Genomic DNA, 23,675 nt, shown 5'->3' with positions numbered 1-23,675 from the left:
AGAGACCTACAAACAAAAAGGAATACAGTTGTACTCCACAAAAGAGGTGGACTTCACTGGTAAACTCACAGAGTTGCAGCACCTTTCTCTGTGAAGTACTTCACATTCATGAAACTGACCGCTTTTGCTTTAAAGGTCTAAGCTTCGAGGGAAGCTGTTTCCCTGGGAAAACTGCGTTTTAATCCGCAGAATCACTCCGCAAAGTGCATTTGGGTTCTAACGTCAAATTGAACCTATACCCAATTGTACAGAGTTCTGCAGGCTTTTGTGCACTCAGACCTGGAAGGCACTCTCTTAGGCCTGAAGGACTTCTCTGCTAAAAGTGCCTCACAACAGTGTTTCAATCTCTGCCAGACAGACACCTACAAACAAAATGGAATACAGTTGTGCTCCACATAAGAGGGGGACTTCACTGGTAAACTCACAGAGTTGCAGCACCTTTCTCTGTGGAGTACTTCACATTCATGAAACTGACGGCGTTTGCTTTAAATGGCTAAGCAGCGAGAGAAGCTGTTTCCCAGGGAAAACTGCACTTTAAACTGCAGAAGCCCTCTGCAAAGTGCGTTTGGGTTCTAACATCAAACTGAACCTGTCCCCAAATATACAGAGTTCTGGAGGCTTGTGTGCACTCAGAGCTGCTAGGCACTCTCTTAGGCGTGAAGGGCTTCTGTGCTAAAAGTGCCTCAGATCAGTGTTTCAATCTCTGCCAAGCAGAGACCTACAAACAAAAGTAATACAGTTGTACTCCACATAAGATGTGGACTTCACTGGTAAACTCACAAAGTTGCAGCACCTTTCTCTGTGGAGTACTTGACATTCATGAAACTGACCGCTTTCGCTATAAACGGCTAAGTGACGAGAGAAGCTGCTTCCTAGGGAAAACTGCACTTTAAATCGCAGAAGCCCTCTGCAAAGTATGCATAGCAATTAAGCATAAGTACAATATAAATCTCATTAGAGATAGTGCATTTCTTTAACAATATAAGCAATTCATCCAGAAAAAGCTCTTACATTCGTAAGCTTTGTAAATTGATGTTTCATGTGGATCTGATTAGTATCACATGGTGAATTCTAGTAAGACCACCTTGAACCCTCTCCTTGGGTGGGAATCACCGCTGTGAACATGACATTGCATTTCCCCAAAGAGTTCCCACAAATGATCGGGGTTATTGATCAGTAATATTTAAGGCAAGGAGTTATCTAGAAAGACCTAATCACCAGAGGTTTCCTCCGTGTAATAGCAGAGTTCTGACATCCGAAATATGAGAGGGACTTCCGCCATCACTGAAATCGAGGGACCCACAACACAAGGCCTACAGGAGCTGGGAGTCATTCCTGGTGAACAGCTAGGATGCTGTTGTCACATATAAGTGGATTCTACCAGGATCCTAACAGAGCATCAAAGTGGGTATTTGCTTTGTCCAACATCTTGATTAGCATGCAGAAAGATGAAACCTCAATCTTAGGTTTAAGAAACTTTGTAGAGGACATAGTTAAAACATACAGGACTAATTTGGTAGATCTGCTTAGCTGACTTATTTTGGTAAAGGAACAAGGAATGAATTACAATCAACTTGTCTCTAAAGGGGTCAAATACATTCTTCAATTAAAATTTTAATTATGGAGTTTTTTAATCTATGTAATCGCTTCTCAATAGGATTTTATTTACAAATTTTGTTTTTCTTTTTTTTTGGTACTAGGGATCGAACTCAGGACCTTGTGCTTGCAAGGCAGGTGGTGGAACCATGGAGCTAAATTCCCGGCCTATTTACAAATTTTGAGTTGAACATTCAGCTCAGTGGTGCTGCTGCCTGCCTTGCAGCCTTGCAAGTGCAAGATCCTGAGTTCGATTCCTGGTACCCACCCCCCAGAAAAACTATTTTAAAATTCAAATTTCTAGGGAAAATTAAAATGTATAGGCATCTTATCAGTACAAAATAACCAATAATCCTACAAGACTAAATCTCTGTTACTAACACTTTGATGGAATGAAAGTATATTTTACCCATGGAATCATTATGCTCACATTCTTCATCATAGAGACATAAATATAAATGATTAACATGTTTAGTAATAAGAGTAGATTTCACATTATAGCCATAATAATATTACTTTTACTTACAATCCATATATTTTCTTTTCAGTCAGGTACATATTGCATTGTACATCTAGGAAGGTGCCTGAAAATATAACACCAGCAAAGCAATAACCGTCTGTGCATCAACAAAGTAAAGGCAGGACAGTGCAGAATGAGGGGCCATTCTTCAGGTGAATAGCATAGCAGGTGAGATGCCTGGAACATTCGAGTGTGGGCATCGCCAGGCATGGCACACAGCTGAATGAGAGTCTGACAGAAATGTCCCATTTGCTTTTAACTGACAGAACAACAGAAAAACCACAGTAGGTCTTTGGAAAGTGTATCTTATTATGCCACTCAAGATGTATTAAAGGAATTGTAATACTTTGGTTATCAGTGAAGCAACAAGCAGGTACAATTAATCAAGAGCAAACACAAGGTTTTAATCCTACCATTGATCTAAAATTTGTTCAATTAGTACATAATATATTCCAAAAACTAATTTAGTATTTGCAAATAAATAATAAAAGGCATACATCATCTGGTGTATAGTAGAGTAGAGGAAAATCTTACAAACTAAGATACATTTAATAATAACTTAATGGAATATTACTCAGCCATAAAGAATGAGAAAATAGATTTATTCATAGGAAAATGGATACATATTGAAGATATACTCCTAAGTGAAATAAATAAGGCACACATGTGTAAATACTGAATAGTTTCTCTGGTGTGAATGATCTGCAATAATACAGAAGATGCTAATAAGATTACTGACATTGAGAAATGGGAAGAAAGGAGCTAAAGGTGTAGGGAAGGTGGGACGGGTAGGGGAAGGGTAAAAAGTGAAAAGAAAAAAATGTGAGATAATGAAAAGATGGAAATAAAGTGGTTGTAGAAGGGGAGGGGAAGAGGGGGTGAAGGCAGGGCAAGGACAAGGGGAAAAAATGAGAACCAAGACTTGTCATGTAGAGGTACAAGATACCAACAATGAATGTAACTGTACTGTATCCCTAAAATGTACCAATAAACTCAATTAAAGCTGGAAAAAAATAACTTGTATGATTTTGGTGCCGATTTTTCCTGTAGAAGATAACTTTTAATAAAAACTATGGTGCCAATTTTTTTTTTTTTTTTTGCTGGATTTGTCTTTGTTAATTTTTGCTGAATTACCTACTTCTTTTTTGTTTGTTTGTTTGCTGATGTTTTATTTGGAGAAAGGGTCGTACTAAGCTGTCCAGGCAGCACTCAAAATCCTCCTGCCTCAGCTTTGTAGAGTGCTGACTACAGGCATGTTGCATAATGCCTGGCTTGTTGTCCACTGTAAACTAATTGTAAACAAAGTAATAGAAAACGTATGACATCAAAAATATGAAAATCAAGTTGTAGTTTAACACAGAATTAGGTTACTTTCAAATATTTCAAAATCTGATATGTATTTTCCAACACTGCAATTAGAAGTAAAAAGCCTGTGATGCATACTCAAACTTGTATTTGAATAATATTCTTAGGAAATTTTAAATTTTGCACAAATATTTGACAGTTGGCATCAAGCAATCTAAAAGAGTGATAGTTCTGCAGTCTTACTCCAACTTTGAATCTTCTGAGAGGATTATATTAATGCTTTGCAACATGAGATTAGGGTCACACAACCTTCATTCTCTACAATTAAAAAAATAGCATCTTGCTGAGCTCGTGTATTTAAAAGAATATAACTTCTGTCTTAATAAGCTATATTAAGAAAAAGACATTCTTTTCTGTAAATGAGAAAAAAACAAAGTAACTTTCATAAGATGTAATGCTATTTTCCTCTATTGTAAAGGGAGATGGAAAACAGACATTCCAGGGATGGTATAATGGACTTGGTATGTGGGACTCAAGGTACCTTTATTTTGCTGATCCAGCCTCAGCATAGACTTTGGAAGCACCAAGCATCACATTTTCATGCCAAATAAAAAAGAAACACTGGAGAGTACACTGCAGATGCTGTCTAAAACATGTCCTTTCAAAAGACTTTGGCTCGCCTTGACTGGTGGCAAAAGTCTGTAATCCTTGCACTCCGAGAGGTTGAGGCAGAAGGATTCTAAGTTCAAAGCCAGCCTGGGCAACACTAATTCAGCAAGACCCTGTCTCAAAAGATACATAAAAATAAGAGATGGTAACATGGCCCGGTGGGCAGGCCCTGGTTCAATCTCCAGTATGAACAGATGGGGGAGGGATATTGTGCAGAACAAAGTTATGTTATATGGAAAAAATTAGCTAAGGAGAAGTCTGAGCAATGTAAACTTTATTACAGATACCCAATTGCAAATTAGAAATTCTATTTTTTAAAAATTGGAAACCCGGTATTGTAAAAATGTCTTATTGTATTTCTAACCAAAACTCAGATAGAATTTTTATTGCAGGGGAGAAAAATGCCACAGGCATTAAATGTTTCACACAACTTGATTACAATGGGTGGGAGCTAAGAAACGGGGCCATGCTACCCAATTCTGAAGCAGGGCTGCAAGACAACACAGTTCGTGAGCCATTACTGTTCTACGAGACACCACTGTGTTACTAAGAGATAAGCAGAGTAATTGAGCATTTGTATTTTTGCAACACTCAGCCATATGCGTTTTAAAAAAAATTTAACAAAGCATTCATTAATCTGTAACTGACTAGGGGGAGAAATGAAAGGTTCAGAAGCATCTAAAAAGTACTATATTCAAGCCCGCGCTTTAACTATTATGTTGAATTGCTGGATATTCTAAAATCTTCGCCCCTTTTAATTATCTCCCCCTATACAATTTAAGCGCACTGCTTCAGGAAGTGCAGAGCTTTTGCAGACCCCGCCCACGTCTGGAACAGCACATTCTCATGAGCTCCTTCCTTCAGGATTCCAAGCTCCAGTCCCAAAATCCCTCTATGTTACTTCCAGCAGCCATTTCTCCTCACCATTTTAAAGCCAGCTTCACATCTAACTGCATCTCCTCGTTTGTTTTCAGGACCTTTCTTTCTATAAATTGTCTCTGAAATTTCCCAACATTTTGTTTAGTTTTTACAATTACACGGAAGACTTCATTTTCTTAGTGACTTTGTCACTATTTTTAACACACAACTTATCAAGTGTTTTCTATTGCAATACAATCAACTTCCTGCAAGACACAAACACCTGAAAAAAAAAATGTACTTTTTCCTGTCATTTGTTTTAAACAGCATTCTGTTCTACTGATGTTATTTTAGGATATTAAGAGCTTCCACAATATGAGTTCCAGCATAATTTTCAAACTGTATTTTATGCCAGGCTCCCTTGCAATTCTTTCATTCTTTTATGGAACTTAAGAAAAGTAATTCTGTCCGACATGAACACCACATTAAAATTGCTTTGCGATTTCTGTTTCTAACCATAAAACGTTAACTCTCCAGAGAGGTGAGCTAGTCCATATTTGTCACTGTCACGGCAGCTTTTAGCAATGTGACTTATACACGAGGCATTAATAGCCCTGACATTCAGTTACCTAAGGAGAAACCATTGTGTTGCTATCAGGATTTATTTTCAGGCATTCATATGAAAATTCTATTTTACTTACAAGTATAAAGATTTCAGCAGTATTCTTTAGAACCCCCACAAGTCTACTAAAGACTGTGCACAGCAGTTCGATATTATAGCAGTTGAATTTAGCTGTATGAATGACCATTAAATTTTTTCTATATCCAAATCAATTATTTCAAATTCTAGGAGACATTGATATGGTTTATAAAATATTTTTATTTTCCTCTTATTAAAAGTGAGATTTACAGACATGTAGCATATCTGACTGAAAAATATAAATCTCCTGTAGTTAAAGAAATATTGAACATAATTTACAATTAAATTTTAAAATTTTCAACTTTATGTCTTATACAATGTATCAGTTGTGTATTTGTAAACATGTATGAAAGCAACAGCTACAAAAAAAGAGAATGATACAGCACACTGAATTGATCACTAAAAGCTATGCCAAGCAGACTGCTACCAGTAGTAAAATTTTATACATATAAAACAAACAGCTGGTAATAGACGTTCAAACAAAATAATATAACATTTCTTCCACTTTGGACAATAGTCATAATTGTGGAAAATTCACTGTGCATTTAAACCATACATGAATATATGCATGTATATGCACAAAATATACAAAATAATGTAATATAGAGTTACTATCTAGGCTCAGATAGTAAAATAATAGTTTCTTTGGCTGCCTGGGTGAACAAAGAAACATGGTAATACTATCTGGAGGCAAAACAGGTCTTTTTGTTGCATTTTGTCTAGAATCCCTATCCACTGAATGCTTATAGTACCTTATTCATTTTGACAACCAAAAATTTATGTCACCAATTACCAAAATGCTGTGATAGGTGGTACCATGCCCACAGATAACTACTATTGTGTATATTAGCTCAAACTTTACTTAGTAACACTCAACGGTACATACAAATTTATTAAAATAGCAAGCATGGTATTAATCACTATCTAAATAAAAATTTATAAATGCAGTTCAATAAACATTCCTACTATCACTAAATTTAAATTGTTGCCATTTCTTCAAACAACCTCGTTACATACAAGTATACCCAATAGAAAAGCACATCTTGGACTATAATATATTGCTTTCATCAACAGATACGAAGCTTTGACTTTGACTGTGGAATTTCAAGGACTTTGAAACTCTGCTATTGTCCCACAGTGTAAGATGTCCTCGTTTTTCATGGACTTTGATCTTGAGTCTCACACACTTTGAGAACCCACCAAGACCTTGCTTGATATTTTTAGAATGGCCCCTTTTCTGCAGGCTGCAAGCCAGCAGGCTGATGAGGTGTCTAGACCATCATACTTGATTTGTCACTAACATTTCATTCTAATAATGAAATGCTAGAGATCAGGGACCTGGAGCCACATTTTTGATAGACTTCCTGAACAACTAATTGAACCATCTAAATCCAACGTCCTAGTCATAGAGATTTTTATTACCTATACCTTTGCTGCAAAAGTGATACAGCAGAACAAAGCCCATCCAATAAGATCCTGTAATAACTTACTGACAACATTCTACACAGACAATAGAGAAGCTACCTTTGAGGAATGCTGTTACAGACTGCTTCTGCTGGGGAGAAGTAAGTTGATTGAAAATCTGATAGCTGAAGGCAGTTTCGAGAAAGAGCCATATGGAAAAAGGCAAATTAAATTCCCCTGAGCAACCACAGGGGAGGGGAGGACAATAAATGTGCCAATAACCTTTCCTAGTCCACGCTGCTTTTATTTTATTTTTAATGTTGAATTAAACAAAACTGGTATATATTGGGATGTGGAGGCTGGGAAGGGGAAGCTAATCACAAATTCTAAGGCAGAAAAAGATGTTTTATGCAGTGATAAGCAAAACAGGCTTAGGAATCCGTACTTGCTAAGGTTAGTAAAGTCTCACAACTCCCACGCTTTTAAATAATAATAAAGTTCTTTCCAACGTATACAGAATAATCCCAGGTGGTAATAATGGAAGGACTGGATTAATAGAAAATGTTAATAGATCGCCAGTTCTACTTAGAGTTAGAGAAGAAAACGCTTATAATACCTAGAAAATAATATTCCAAAATGCACAACTTCAAATGGGAGGACAACAAAGAGGTATTAGAAGGGACTCTCCTCCAGGGTACTGGAGGGAACTTCCATTTTGGAACATAAGTTTCTTTAATGCAGATTTGGTTAGTTCACACATGTTTCTTAAGCACACCCTTTAACACCTAGCACCTTGACATTTTTAGATGCAACAGGGGGAAATGTTCTTACTTTTACAAAATAGAACAAATTCACAAGCGACCTATTTAGTGGAATAGCTCAAAGCAATCCATAGTATGTACACAAGTGGTAAGTCAAAACTATGTAAATTCCTTAATTTAATCTCTCCACCAAATCATATGAGCTTTTAAAAATTTCACTAATATTTATAAAGTATCTGATAAAGATTAGACACTGTGATTTTAAACATACCACAGCGAATAGTGTCAATGTCTTTTGTATTTGCTTCCATTTTTCACTAACAGAGGAGCAGATCAAAATAAACAGTACTAGATACTTCATTTGATTGACTTATTTGAAACCACGGAGAAGAATGCCGGCAGTTAATATATTCTATGGGGATTATTTTAAGTAATTATTGTTATCCAATATCATTAGCTATCAAGAAAAATTGCATAATGTAATTTATGAACATAATTTTATTTCATTTTTACAAAAACCTTATGATATATGTAAGGATTTTCTTGTTTCATAAATAATAAGGCTGAAGGAATTAGAAATATACACAGACTCATGCAGCTAGAAGTGTAAAGATAGTGTTTTAAACAGGTCCATGTTAGCCAAAGCCCATCTCCCTCCATTGGTCCATGAGGACATTAAAAGAGCCTTTTAACAGCATTTCCTTCATCTTACAGAGTCTTTTCTAAAACCCTAATAATCCACATTCCTTTAGGCTTCTTTAAAGTCAGTGTTTTCTAAGCATACCTATTTTATGTGCATTCCCTTTGAACTCTTTCCAATACTTTGTTTCCAATAGTCTTGCTAAACATGGGCTTTGATTTTCAGTGATAGGTTCTATTTTTTTATACGTCATTGTCCTAGGCATTGTTACACACAAAAGAAATGTGCACTGTTCTCATGTTCAGATTACATTTAATTATGACCCTTTTTTTTTCCTTTGTGTCATTTATCATTGAGCCTTAATATATTCGTAGTTATCTCTACCTCGAATGCACTACAAGCCAGTCATCCTTGCTAAAGTTGATCCTATTCACTTACAGTCATACTTTCAAACTGGTGAATGCATAGCACTAGCAATTAAAACAGGGACTGGATAGTTGGGGACTACTTAAGCAAGTTTATTGGCTGTAGGTCAGTTGAAAAACCACCCAGGTGAGAGTGCTAAAGAAATGGAAGATGAATTCTCATGGCAATTATTATTTTATAGATAAGCACTTGTGGGAGAGAAGTTGAATTTTAGATGACTCAAAAAGATTGTTTCTTAACAAATTTTAAAAATATATATAAAAGAGCACTTGGGAATTACAAGCTAGTCACCGACATAGAATATCAGAAAAGACTCTATGCAGACTCATTTTAGAAATTCATTCATAGTATACCCTATGCAGAATAACAATCATGAAATAATACATGAGAAGAAACACAGCATACAATATTCCACAAGACCAATTTTTATTTTGTAGGTCTATATTATTGAAGTAAGAAAATATGTTTTAGCTTTATTAAGGATGGTTACTTTGTTTGGTATTGATATGGTATTTTCTGATATATTTACTAATAAACTCTTCCATTTAGTGAAAGGAAATATTAAGCACTCTGAATCTAGATGGAATATTTTTAAACCAAATAAAAATTTCATATTGCCATCAGTGCTAAAACGTCAAATTTCTGTAGTCTCGTTATTTGTTTTCTAATTATTTTCTACTTATAATATAGTTATTACTAAGGAACTTTATCTATGTGGACTTTGTCTTATTTGGAAATTTGTAGTAATGTGAGCATCATGTTGCTTAGACTGAGTGCTTGTACACACTACCTATTAAAACATGAATGCAGGGGCGAAGCTTGAAGACTGTAGAGTGGCACTCCTTGGGCAATCCCTTAGAGATCGCAGAGTCCTGGCACAAACAAGGGTTCCAAAGATATTTGGGTTCTATTATTCATTAGATACAAAGCTAAAATGTTTACATAGATTATCTCATTTTATCCTCACAAGAACTCTATGAAATATCTTCATTTCAAAGATGAGAAAATTTAAGATAAAGATAGTTAACTAATTTCCCCAAAATTAAATCTGGTAATTGCCAGAGCATTTACACACAGTTTTGTTTTTTAACATTGTGCCTTTTGTTCAACCTTTTCTTCTCTCTGGAATTTATTTTCCTTTTGCCAGATCTTATGAACTACAGATCAAGCCTCATCTACTTTCAAAACATATTCCTTAGAGCCCTAGGATATTTCTTGTAGGTTTTGTAAGTAGGCATTGGTTTGGACTTTCATAGCATGCCTCTTTCTGGCACTACATTTGATGTACAATGAAACTAATGATATATTGTCATGGCAGTCTCTTTTTTATTCTTTTCTAAAAGGGATAGTTCTTATCAGAGTAGGTGCCTATTTATTTAAATACAGGGAGAAAATCAACTTAAGCACACTTTGGTCCACAGAGAAAATGAGAATTAGGTTTCAATATGCAGTCCATATGCATTTCCTCCTATGACTTAGGTGATCTAAAGATAAATTTGCATTCACTGTACCGTGAATATCCTTAGTGAAGTGCAAGAAAGTTCTCTGCTACTAGAAATTTCAACGTAGCTCAAGATGAGAATCATACAGGAAGTGATGATCCATCTGAATAACAAAGACAGCTATGAAAGTATTCATTTGATCACTTCAATGCATTATTATGGTGGCGACAGTGTAAAATTAGTGAGAGAGGACAGCAAAGAGCTGCTCAGTAAGACAGAGAACTTTACGTGGATGAGTTTCTTGAGAGTACACTCTTGAACCAGTTCAGGTTCAATCTGTGGACATATAAAAAATCTAATATTTGCCTCATATTTTTGCCACTTTTTAATAGCAAAATATCACCAAAATCTTCCTGTCCTGGATTGTTACCCAATAGAGACCTTGTTGAAAAATTAAAATAAGTTTTCTTTGATTATCCTAAAGTATGCATTAAGGAAATTTAAATTCTATTTAGCTAAATCTACTAATAAAATCCCGTATTTACTGATTAACACAGGCACCTGTGGATCGTATCTACAGGGCTTGTCTTGCTTAAAAAAAGCAACAGAACTGTTTGAATCTAAAGAGCTAACAGGGCAATATTTTCCTAATGATTTTCTATAGTTATCCAGAAAAGAAAGCCACTAAATTAGAAGATTTTTGATTGGATAAAAAAATGAGATGAAACTCCTTAATAATTTCTGTCTCTGCAGAGAAAATGGATGGTCAAAATGAAGAATGATTTTGTGATAATGTTATCCACTTGTGCAACCACAACCAAAAGTATTTTCTAAAATGAGAGGTGCTTGCTAAGGAAAACATCAAACTATACAGTACAAAACAGTGACTAGTCATAATGCTTGTTTGTTTTTTCCTCTCCTGCTTACTGATCATCACTTTGCTTCAAGTATTATGCCAATTTACCTCACTCAAACCCAAAGGATTCCACTTCTTTCCTATGTTGGGCAGGCATACATGGTTTCCATTTCTTTCCTATGCTGGACATTCACAGCTTCTATCAGTCTTGAGCTCATGTATTTTTTATTAAATCTGTTTCTGTTCTAGAGTCTCTAATCCTGTCTTTCATTCTGCTCACCATCTCTGTAGTTATCTACAGAAATTGCTTCTGTTTTGAATTTTTCTAGAGCCTCATTCATCTGTTTTGTACTTCCTCTCCTATCAGCTCAGGGTGTCCAGGTGGTTGATTATCGGGCTTTTCCATCTCCGTTCCTTCAGAATTTGCTTTGGATGAATAGGCAGCCTTCGTTTGTGCTTGTGCCTTCCTTGAATGTCTTCTCATTTCTGTTTTTTGTTGTTGGTACTGTCCTTCGTTTAATTCCTGGATTAATACTTTGATTTTCCTATCATAGCTGGTCTTTAGGTTTTGAGTCTCTAATGACTCTGAGGCTATCTCATTTTCATTACACCAGGAAGAACAATTGATTACATCAATCACAACACTTTAGCCCAAGTAATACAATCAGAAACATTAAGCACAGCTTAGAAAAATGACAATTTGGGGTATTATTAATCTATCACCTTAATCATGTGAATTAAATCAAAATTGAGGCTAGAACTCAGAACAATGGCCTTTATGACCCCCTGTGCCTCTGTGGTATGAATCCAGGTACCAGCCCAGCCAGGAGGCCAGAGGCTTGGGAAAGGGGGTGGCTGCTTCAGGCAGCTGTACTGCTGTGCCGCTGGCTGTTCCTTTGTTCTTCTGCTGAGGCCCAGAGGGGTAGGGCTGTGGACACAGACAAGCTCTGCACAGCTCCATTTTGGAGTGCTTAGTAGCTATAAAATTACTGACTCCGTTTCTATATTTTTTTAAAATTTCACCTATAAAGTGCTTTGAGGCGTTACTAAGGCAGTCATAGGAAAGAATAGTGAAGTTCAGTCAGTGAAAACATGAAAATAAGTGGTTGATAAGGAAAAAAATACAGAGGTCAAAATGAACCAATAATAGTTGTTTCCAGCAACTTTATGACAATGACTTTTTTCATGTTGGATATATACTGTTAATATGATTTTATATTGGGATCATACTCAATTTATTATTTGATGTATACAAATGACTTTGTTTTAAATATAAGGAACACTTCTCATTTCAATCATCATGTTTTAGAAGTTTCTAAACTATCACATGCTTCTTTTTCAGGGACATTTTATTAATGAATTAATTCTCTTATTTTTAACATGTTTATGAATTTTCTCAAATAACTTTTTACAACTTCAATTTTAAAATTATCCTTACTTATTCCTAGTTTAGAAATAATGAGATACGATGGCCATTTTTTAAGTACCATAAAAACTGGTTTAGATTAGAAGCACATAAATAATGAGTAATTAATACAGTGAAGTCAGTGTTATTTAGATATTACAAATTTCTCCCAGCTGTATTAAGATCCAATGGGCTATTTATAGCAATAAATTGGTGTTTTCAACAGGCAATGGACTATTCCCATTTTTAAAAAAAAAAAGAGACAAAAAATTGAATCTGATTTTCAACAGGTTGTCTTTCTACTGAGTATTACTTCTTTGTCAATTTGTACAGGTCCAAATAATTTATGCTTATGAACAGAACTAAGCCATCACTGAAATTAGTCTGTGGGTTTCATTTATGTAGGCCCCTATTACAATATCTGTTAGATGTACCCACTGGAGTGCACTGGGCAGTATTCAGAAGAAAAACAAACAAAGGTGGCAGTCAGTCATTCAGATGTAATTCTCTGATGAACATAACACACACTTCAGGCAGTTGATGCTTTCACTGTTATTTTCATTACTCAGTTGCTTCTATAAGAATAAATTGGTGGCACAGAATTCAACACAAAACTGTAGAGAGAAAAACCTCAGGTAAATATAGGTTAATTCTTTTTTTATTCTGTATTCCTCTTTTGCTATCTCATTCCTTATTTTAACTTTCTCCCTGTATACCTCACTTAACATATACCTCATTAAATGCCCTTGTCTCAAGTGCAGAAACTTCATCTCTTCATCTTCCAACCTGACTGGTCACTGTCTCCACCATCTATATCAAAACTTTCATCAAGCTGTGTTGGATCTTTTTTCTTGCCTTACTAAAATCTGTGGATAGTCTTATTGATTTTTCTGTCAAAAAATTTTCACATGTCTATCTGTTTCACAGACTACCATAATTTAGTCTCCTATGACTGTAAGAGGCTCCTATGTAGTAACTGGGAACTGATCCTTGTGTGAAACCATGATCTCTTCATAATTTTCTTTGCTACTCAAAGAATAACACTGCATGGTTTATTTTGCAAGGCTTTTTATCACCAGATGCCAAGAATGGATTCCTTTTGTAATCCCATCCGATTTTCCATGCAAACTTTAAATTTGGATCGGTAGTGTTAGGTCTTCTGTGTTAATTCTGTGATCTTTCACCTTGAAGTTTTGCATGCATACAGATACCATAAGGACTGGCTTCTATATCATCTCTGCAATCCCTTGAATAGTGTCCCAACTCTGCCCCCTCCACAAAAGCCTTCCCGGATCATTACAGCAAGAAAGTATGTGTCTTTAATTAAGACAGGGGCAGACAATTTGAAAAACTCAGGTAAATCTGAGTTAATTGAAAGATGAAGCTAAAAATAAATCACCAAGGAGATGTAAATTACATAAAAATTTAAACATTGATCAAAGTCATGCTACTGTATGTAGGCAGCAGAACCACTGAGCTAAATCCCCAGCCCAAAACATTGAAATTTCTTCCACAAGGATCATAAGAAAAAGATATAAGGCATCTGATAAAGGGAATACTACAAGTACTATAAATACTCTGTCAAATTCTTTGCTCATATTTAGAAGTGTGGAATCTACTACAACTGTGTCAAATAAAATCCAGTAATGATTTCCTACTGCTGCACCCCATCATGGCTCAGCTTTGTGAGGTGGAATAGCTTCTCATCTGTCATGAAGAAAACACATTCTAATTTCTTTCAATAACAGGTCTAAAATGTTATTAAATTTTAGAAACATTTTGTCATTTCTGAATGATACCCTTAGATACTTATTTTCAAATAAGTTGAAATGTCACTACAAATGGACAGATTGACTTTAATAAACAGGTTTTCACAGAGGTGGTGATAGCAGAATGGATCAGTGTTCCTGGCTTGAAATTGGGTGAGTTTAGCAGAGATGATAGTTTGACAACGAATAAATGTCTGTCTTTTAAAGTACAGCAATACTATCTTTACCAAGTCAATTATAAGTAATCATGATAAATTTTGCTGGTTACTTACAATAAAGGGCAATTGAGACCTACTAAAATTAAAATGGACATTTTGAAGCAAGATTTTTCTTTTGGTGAAAGTTTTTGTACACAATGTGAGCACTCATTCATCTTTTACCTTCAACAAATGAAAATGTGGATGTCAGATTTGTGCTATTTTAAGTAATCTGAACTGAATCAAAGCACAGAAAGCTCTGTCCCACTGTTCCTCACACTGTGCTCTGCGTTTGAGCATCACTGGAATGTGGGCTGGCCCAGGTGCCTGTATCCGGAATGCAGTGGGGTTTGTACCAGCAGAAGAAAAGCAAATGGCTTGCTTCCCTTCCCTTCCCTTCTTCCTTCCTTCCTCTTTTTTCTTTTCTTTTCTTTCCTTCCTGACTTCTTCCTTCCTTCCTTTCCCTCCCTTTGTTAAGAGGGAAAGAAATATGCTTTTACAACTATGATTGTAATTTTTTTTTTGATCATACACTTTAAAGGTAACTAGCAAGACTTGGAACTAAATGCAGAAATTGTAATATTTGGTTGTAACAAGCATATTCAAAAAAAAGAAGAAACCTGCTCCATCATGCCTAAATTTCCATCTACACAAGATATAGATTACAAAGTTTAAATAACCAAATAATATGTAAAATGTAGTATAAAGAACACAAAATTATTTGCAAAGTAAGGTCCTTGAGACTTGCTGGGCATAATTTCATACTTTTTATGCATTTTTTCATTTAATGTATTGATTTTTAAATAAAATAATTGAAAACCAAGTTTTTTATTCAATCTGAAGGAAAATTCCCTCACTTTCATATAAAATATAAAAATACCTTTGATATTTTAGTAAAGATGCAGACTTCATTTTTCTGTAATATTAGAAATAAGAAGGATCAGTTTAGCATCCAACCTAACACAGCTGCACTGTTTTAAAGAATGCCAGTGACTGTGGTCAAGAGTTATGAAAATGTTATGAAAAAAGAAGATCAGATATATGAAATATATTTTCATCTCTCCAGGGAATAGAATCATAATGCCAGGACAGTTTTCCTAATATAACATATTAAGCAAAAGCAAAATGGAAACATATCTGGTTGTTTGCAAAAAAAATAAGAGAAAATAGAGACTATGTTCTAAATAGTTATAGATATGAAATCCAAAACAAAATAAACAAAAATGCAGATGCAACTTATTTTTGTCTTTCCACCTTATGTAAGTTTAATTCTTTAGCAAGTCTAATTGTGGAGCTCTTAGAAATTGTTTTGGAAGGTTTGTAAGCATTGTATAAATAAATCAGACAAAGTATTAGCTGCCTCCGTTTCTCTTCCAGCTAAGACTGATAAGTTAGCGTGTTCTTATGCTTCACGGTATCTTTCGGTTCCCTTTTTCTTTTTTCTTTTTTTTCAATTGCAGAAAAAGTGCAAGTGAAGCAATAACAATGAGAAAGCTGAGTAAATGCGTATGATCTTTGGATCTAATGTTTAATCTTAAATTTCAAAACTATCTGATTAAAAAGGCTAGGATACAGAGCATGAAATCATTTAGTCGGCCAAATTAAGCATTAGATTTGGTTATTTGCTGAAATGCCGATTAAACATCAGATGATGAACTGAATGTCTGACAGAGTTGGCGGAATTCGCTGGATATCGGATATCCTAGCACTGTAAAAATAATACTAAAGAACCTCACTTCTGAATTAACTGAACAGCCAATTACAATAAGATATACACAATTTTCACGTATTTTTATAGCCATTTGAATTTATGAGTATTGTACCAGTTCCAATGCAAGATGCCAATTTATATTATCATGTATGAGAAAAATCCTCATGAATAATGTATAAACAAAACAGAAAAATATTAAAAATTATGACTAATGTACCCTGCAGTGTTTTTAAAGGAGCCTACAATGTATAATTGGAATACATGTCATTTCCACAAAGGCAAAAATTATAGGCAAGAAGGCTCTGATCTTCAAGCCGTGCTGCTGAGATTTTGTCCCAGCTCTGGCATTGCTTAACTGCATGGATTGAAGAAGAAAGGAACAGCCTCACCTCCAGTCTACCAGATGCCTATGAAATTTGTGGCTCTGGGGACTTGACTTGTTCCTTCCTCCCTTTTGGAGCTCAGCAGGGAGTAGCTTAGAGCAGTTTTGACTCTGAAATTGTTGAAAGCCTCCAACTGGTGGTGACATTGCTGTCTCTTTCTTTCCCAACTTACCTCCTGTCACTTTCTAACAGTCTTTTCCAAGTGCCAAAACAGATGTGCTGTTTTTTTCCCCAGCTCCATAATAAAGGGAAAATGCCTCTATTTTTCTTGGGCCCAGCTCCATCTAGCTTAGGATTTGATATTTTTCAAGTCTTGCCAAGAACCTGCATAATCAAATAACCCTTCCCATAGAGAAGCCCTATTCACAGGCTACCATACACAGATAGAAAACATGGGAAGGGTATTAACAATCTACAGAAAACTTTTAATGATTATTGTTTCTTGGCTATTTTTTGGTCTACCTTTATTGAGATTTATCACATTCTTCTCCGAGCCCAAAACCTTTTTATTATTACCAAAGGATGTTTTTCATGTCTGTTTAAATTTAATATTTGAAGAATGTTTCTTTTCCAGGATTAATCTCTGTACTTGTTTTCTTATGATTTCACCTATGTTCTTAATCACCTTTTTGTCCTTGCATGTTTTTCTACAGTGCTCAAGCCACTCTTCATTTGTATGCTGGTGTGTGTGTGTGTGTGTGTGAGTGAGTGTGTGTGCGTTCTCAATGCTTGCATGACTTCCTAACCCAAATCCCAAACTCACCACAGGACAGTCCTCCCCAGCTGCTTCATGCACATCTTCCTCAGTCCTCAAACCTGGAATTCTGTTAACGTTCACTCTTCTCTGCTAACCATATTTTCTTACGTGTTACAGATGCCTCTATACATTTTCTGATCTCATTTTACCCTCGAATCTATCTTATATACCTATTTCACTCAACTTTAGTTGAGTAATGATTATTTAATTTGGACTCAATTGAAAAAAATAAGCTGTGTGCCCTCTGCTGTTTTATTAAGTATTAGTCTGTGAGTGTTCACTTAATTTGCCTCAATTAATAGCCTCATGTAACCAAATATCTGTGATTTTCAGGTTTTTCAAACTAAAAATGGGTATATAGTTTTCTGGTCATCTCAAAGCCCTGTGATAAAGATTACATGAAAGCCTGAAGGGTACATACAGTATTTGGCAAACAGCAAAGCACTGCAAATTATTACATAGGAAATTTTGTATTAAAATTTCATTACTCAACAAAATAATTCTTCAACAAAATGAAAAATTAGAAAAAAGAACATAAATATGAGCAAATAAAGAAGATGAAGATAGATTAATACATACAGGTATAGATGTATGGCTGTAGGAGATAGAGATGTGGAATGGCACTTTTTAAGATTTGGAGGGCATCCAGGAATTTTATGATTTGGTTGATAAAACAAATAAAGAAGATGAAGATAGATTAATACATACAGGTAAAAATGTATGGCTGTAGGAGACAGAGAGAGATGTGGAATGGCACTTTTTAAGATTTGGAGGGCATCCAGGAATTTTATAATTTGGTTGATAAAATCAAGAATTACAGAACTGTAAAGTAGGAAATGTTTGGATATAACTCAGTGAAATCTCAACATATATAGTTGAAATTAATATTACTTCAAAATTATTTCCATTTTAAAATCAAATTAAGAAGATTTAGTTCTAGAAAATGAAGGAAGAATTGTCGATACCATAATGGTTTCTAGCCATTTTACATTTTATATGCTAATTCTGTGATATAAAATTTTCATTTTTGTAAGCCTTTCTCTTGATATATTGTCATATATTGGGGATCAAACTTGGGTGCTTGTGAGGCAGGCACCAGAACCACTGAGCTAAATCCCCGGCCCACTGACATATTGTCTTTCAATACTATTGTGGGCATCATAATATTTGTTCTTACCAACATTAATTAAAAAATACAGTAAATTTTTAAAATATCTCAATCAATATGTTTTGACTAAGAAGGTCAAAGGAGAATTGGGAAAGGTATTAATAATAGAGAATATTCTACTCCACAGAATCTTCTATGGAAAAATCATGCTGATAGCTAGATAAATGATGCAGAGGAAAGAGGTTCATTTTAAAAACAGAACATTTACTCTCTCATAATTCTCACTTGAAAGAACATTATGGTCACTTTATGAAGTGGACTATAGGAAACAAATTAAAAGGCATTTTATGGTGTTTAATCACTTGATAACAGAAAAAAACATATATTTACATGGCAGATTGCTAAATTCTACTACTAGTAACAGAAATATGCAGAAGTCTAGCAAAAGAGAACCATTTTTACCTTTTCCCTTCCCCTCCTTCTTCCTCTACTCTCTTAGATCTTATCTTCCTACCACACAATATCAATTATACATTTTAATCCTTATTTACACTTTTACTTTTTCACCCCAGGGAAACTATATGGTATTTGCATGTGACTTATTGACTTCACTTGAGTGTGGCCTCAAGGTGCACCCATTTTCAGAATTATATATAGGTCAATGATTTTTACATGTATGTAAATTTTTTAAACCATGCTAATAAATTTCTCATTCATCTTTCACCTAAAAGTGGATTCTCACTTCTAAACATAAAATTCTTTGAAAGAATGAGAAATCATATCATGAATTAGTACCCCTTTTACTTTTTTGCCATGAATATGTAATTCTGATAAAATAATTTGTAGGAATAAGAAATATTACTGTCAAATGAGAGTGACTTGTAACTAAACTGAGTAAGAATAGAAATATTTATTGAAGAACAACATAAGTGTTTCAAAGAATGACCAAGTGTTTTACAGATGTTGAAATGGTGGTGTATTTGAACCCAGTAAAAGTTCTACAATTCTCAAAATCCAAGGATTCAAATCAACAAGGATCACAAGATCATGATCTGTTGTCATGGAAACATAGCTCAGGAGACTGCCTTTAATATTTTATTTGATAGACCCGATATTTGACAACATTAAAGGTATATAACAATGTGTCTGACATAAAGATCTTTAATTTTTACATCCAAAGCAATAAAATGTTTCCCACGTAGAAAAATAGGATCAGCCTTTTTAAAAAACAAAACAAACATGTTTTATTTACTAGTTTTGTCACTGGCAGTGAAGACATAGACCTGTATGTCTGATGGCATGGTTAAGTAATACTTTTGTTAGGGTTCTTTCTCCAAGGGGCCAATTTAAGTGTAAGTAGTTTGAAGCTTATAAATACTTGAATTTAAGAAGGAATGAAATTCCCTCCAGCTAACAAAATGGGTTAGAATGTTAATCTCGGTGCTCAGACTTAATCTTTAAGCAATGAATAAAGCGGCTTCATCAAGATGAAAGGGAAAATTTAATAGATGAGGCATTTAAGCTTCTTATTTTTTTCTGCAGAAAATGAATGCATTTTTTATACCTACTCATCACTAATTACTGCAAGGTACCACTGAAGCAGCACACAGCACTTGAAAGCAGCATTGAACTGGAAATAGAAAACTGGATTCAGTTACAAAGTTCAGACATATGGTATTCAACAGGACCCAGTTCTTGGGAGGGGTGGGACTAGACAGGTGTTTTCAGAACTTGATAGACACAGCATACAGCTCCAGGGACTGCCTGGATTAGGAGGGTAGAAATAGCTGGGAGAAAAAGAAAGGAGATTCTAAGTTCCCCAAAGCCTAGACATTCACTCTTACCACACTTTGACATTGAAACCAGCTGGACATTAAAACTATATGATCACCATTTGTACACATCCATATCAAAGAAGTCTGTAGTCACTTAAAAATTCAATAAATTCTAAGATATCTGCAAATAATTAAAAATGAACCTATTACTATAAAACACAATGTCTGTTTAAAAACTTGAGACACTTTGACATTTCATAAAAGGTTCAGATTTACACACGTTTCTCTCTATCCTGTGGATACAGGATTTTCCCTGATGAGCTCTTGCTCATTCATCCAGACACTAATGTCACTTCTGCCTTCCCAGACATTGTTTCCCTTGCTTCATACAACTGACTCCTCAGAGGAACAGCTTATTTCAATAAGTCTTACAAATGGTTTCTCATCCCCTCCTCTCCAACCACTATCCAGGTGAACATGACGACCGCCAAGAGAGGTCAGCTGATCAGCAGAAGTGCAGTCTTTTCACAATGCTAAAATCTTTAGAGTTGGAAAAGTAAATTCTCACAATTATTCATTAATCTCTGGAATAGCTGCCTCAAGCAGGCCTTCATAAAAGAAATTCAGCACTTTAAAAATGAGATTAAATAATCCTTATATGGGTTAACTGTATTATTGGCATTTCAAAGTGTTTTTACTGTTTGAGAACATTAGTGATTATAAACCTGAAGATATTCCCATGAGATACTGTCATTTTAAATAAAACATTGCAGGGCTGAATCTAAACTAGCAAACGATATAAATGTAATATATCTCTTCCCGTGTGCATTAATAAGTATAACAGATTTAGGACATTTCATATATCTAAAAACTTCTCACAATGCAGACACTACATTGTCGTCATTCTTCCTGGCTCTGTTATCTGTCACTTACTTTAGAATTGAAAACCTGCTCTGGAAACACCGTAAGGGATGGGGATGGTACAACACGATGCACATCATGCTCTCAGACATTAGCAGTTAGATCCAAGATCATCATTTTAATCAACTTCTGTTCGTGAAAGTTTTTCTCTGAACACACATAATTGGAACTGCCATCTGTCCATTATAAGGCAATTTGTTCAATGTAATTAAAAAAATATAGGCACACTGCCTTCAAGACAATCCAAGTACTAAGACTTTTCCATGAAAAGCAAAATAAGAGAAAGCAAGCGGGAGAAAATAAAATGTCATATTCTCATTTACTTAGATTTATATTAAAATTGCACTGTGAAGTCTGATTTCCATTATATTTTAAAAATGTTTAGTAACTTAAAAAACATAAGTAAGAACCAACTGTGATTTTTACCTCTATTCTTCGCACCTGGTTCTTCTATAACAAAAAATCATCACTCTGAACCTGGACTGTAATTCATCTTTGAAATGAGAAGAAAAATTTTACCTAACACAAAATATCAGACTTTTATATGTGCAACTATACTATATTATTGTTTCTTATGTTTTGAATGTTTACATATAATGACAAGTTACTTTATTGACTTTCTTGCACATCGATTTTCTAAACTTTTGATATCTACATTAAATAATTTATTGTACCCATTAATATATCATACTTTACAAAACTGTTTACCGAAGTTAAATTTTAACTAAATTTTCCATGTCTAATTCATTTTTATTTGATCATTTTTAAAGAGACATATTAAGAATGGATGAATGATAAATTTCATCATTTGTTCTTCAATTTTATCAGCATATATCTGATTATTTAACTACTATTTCCATATGGATACACTTGAATAGTTATTTTTATCTTCCAGGTACACTGTTTCTTTGATTATTTAAAAGTTTGTTGATATATTTTGCTTCAAATAACTCTTTGTTTTCTAAGAAAACATACTAAATCTGTTTTCTGCATTTTCTATATTCTGTATCATACTGACATAATATTTACCCTTTTATTATTAAAGTATTTCTCGTTGGTTTTATTTTAGAGCAGATATTTTACAATGTCATATAAAATATGCAATAACTTTAGATAATTATGTAATGAAATTCATGTATTTATCATGATTCAAAGAATACATTTGCTTTTTTATGCTCATTTTCCCTCTTATTTCTTTCCTTAATATTTGATGCAAATACTGGTAATAACTCTCCTGGAATGAGATTCTTCATATTTGCCAAAAACTATGCCATAACTCTTGATAAGAATGGCTGTGTTTAGTACATCTATCTCTGGTTTTGCACTGTATATTAATGCTTATGAAATGGTGCTGCCAATACACTCTCATTTGTTGATCAAAAATTATTGATAAAAAGCATATACAATATTTGTATAGCAAAGACTATGCTGGAGAATAAAAAGAAGCTAAGCCAATATTTTTCATATTATTTACAATGACTAGCTGCGAGCAAAAATGCCATGATTTATAGTAGCTTAGACAAAGAGGTCCTTTTTAACTTATCTATTTGTAAGTTATCAGATATAATTGGCTCCAATTTTAGTTAATTTAATAATCTAAAGATGTCATTTGCTTGCACATCAGATTTTCTACATTTTAAATATTTGCTGTAAAGGAATCTATTATAACCACTGATTACATTGTACTCTACAAATCTCTTTCCGGGAGCTAATTAATTTTTTGATTAATTTATTTTGGCCAAGAACCCAGGTGCCTACCACTCAGTGTCCTGACTGTTCTATTTCTTTCCTAGAACTGAGATGTCCACTGCCGTTCTGACATCCACACACAGCCAATCCAAAGGCAGAAAGAGCTGTTCTCTTCTTTCCTGATCAGAAAGAAATTCCTGACCAAAATCAGCAGCAGCCTCCTGCTATGTCCATAGTTGGGATGAATAATAAACTCACATGTAAAGTAATTAGTATCACACAGAATAAAAGTAACCTGATCAGCTAGAACAGTGATTCTCAAAGTTAAATGTAAATCAAAATCACATGAAACGCTTCCTAGGACACAAATCAGAGTTTTTTGATTTGATAGTAATATATAGAATATAGCCCCAAATTTACATTTTAACAATTTCATGGGTACTGGTGATATTTCTGGGCTAGGGCTCACTCTGAGAACAACCAGGGAGACCAATCTGCACTCACACTTGGGGACGCTAAGAGGATGAATCATAGAAGCTGTTATGATTTATATTACATGTCCCAAGCATCTCCTTTGGTCATAGACAAGGCTTTGGGAGGGTGACCATATGATGGGGTAAGATAGTGATGGGCTGTTTGAGCCAGGATCCTGGGGAAGGGACCTGGAAGAGAAGGTCTCCCTCCCTCCGCAGCTCCTTCTTGTCCCTCTGCTGCCAGGCAGCCAGGGCATGCACGCTTTTTCTCCATGACGCTCCTCTGCTATGTTGTCTTTCCTGCCCTGGA

The sequence above is a fragment of the Fukomys damarensis genome, unplaced genomic scaffold (genome assembly GCF_012274545.1).
Source record: "Fukomys damarensis isolate Sample0158 unplaced genomic scaffold, DMR_v1.0_HiC HiC_scaffold_15, whole genome shotgun sequence".
NCBI lineage: Eukaryota > Metazoa > Chordata > Mammalia > Rodentia > Bathyergidae > Fukomys > Fukomys damarensis.
Note: the sequence above shows the minus strand (reverse complement) of the source record.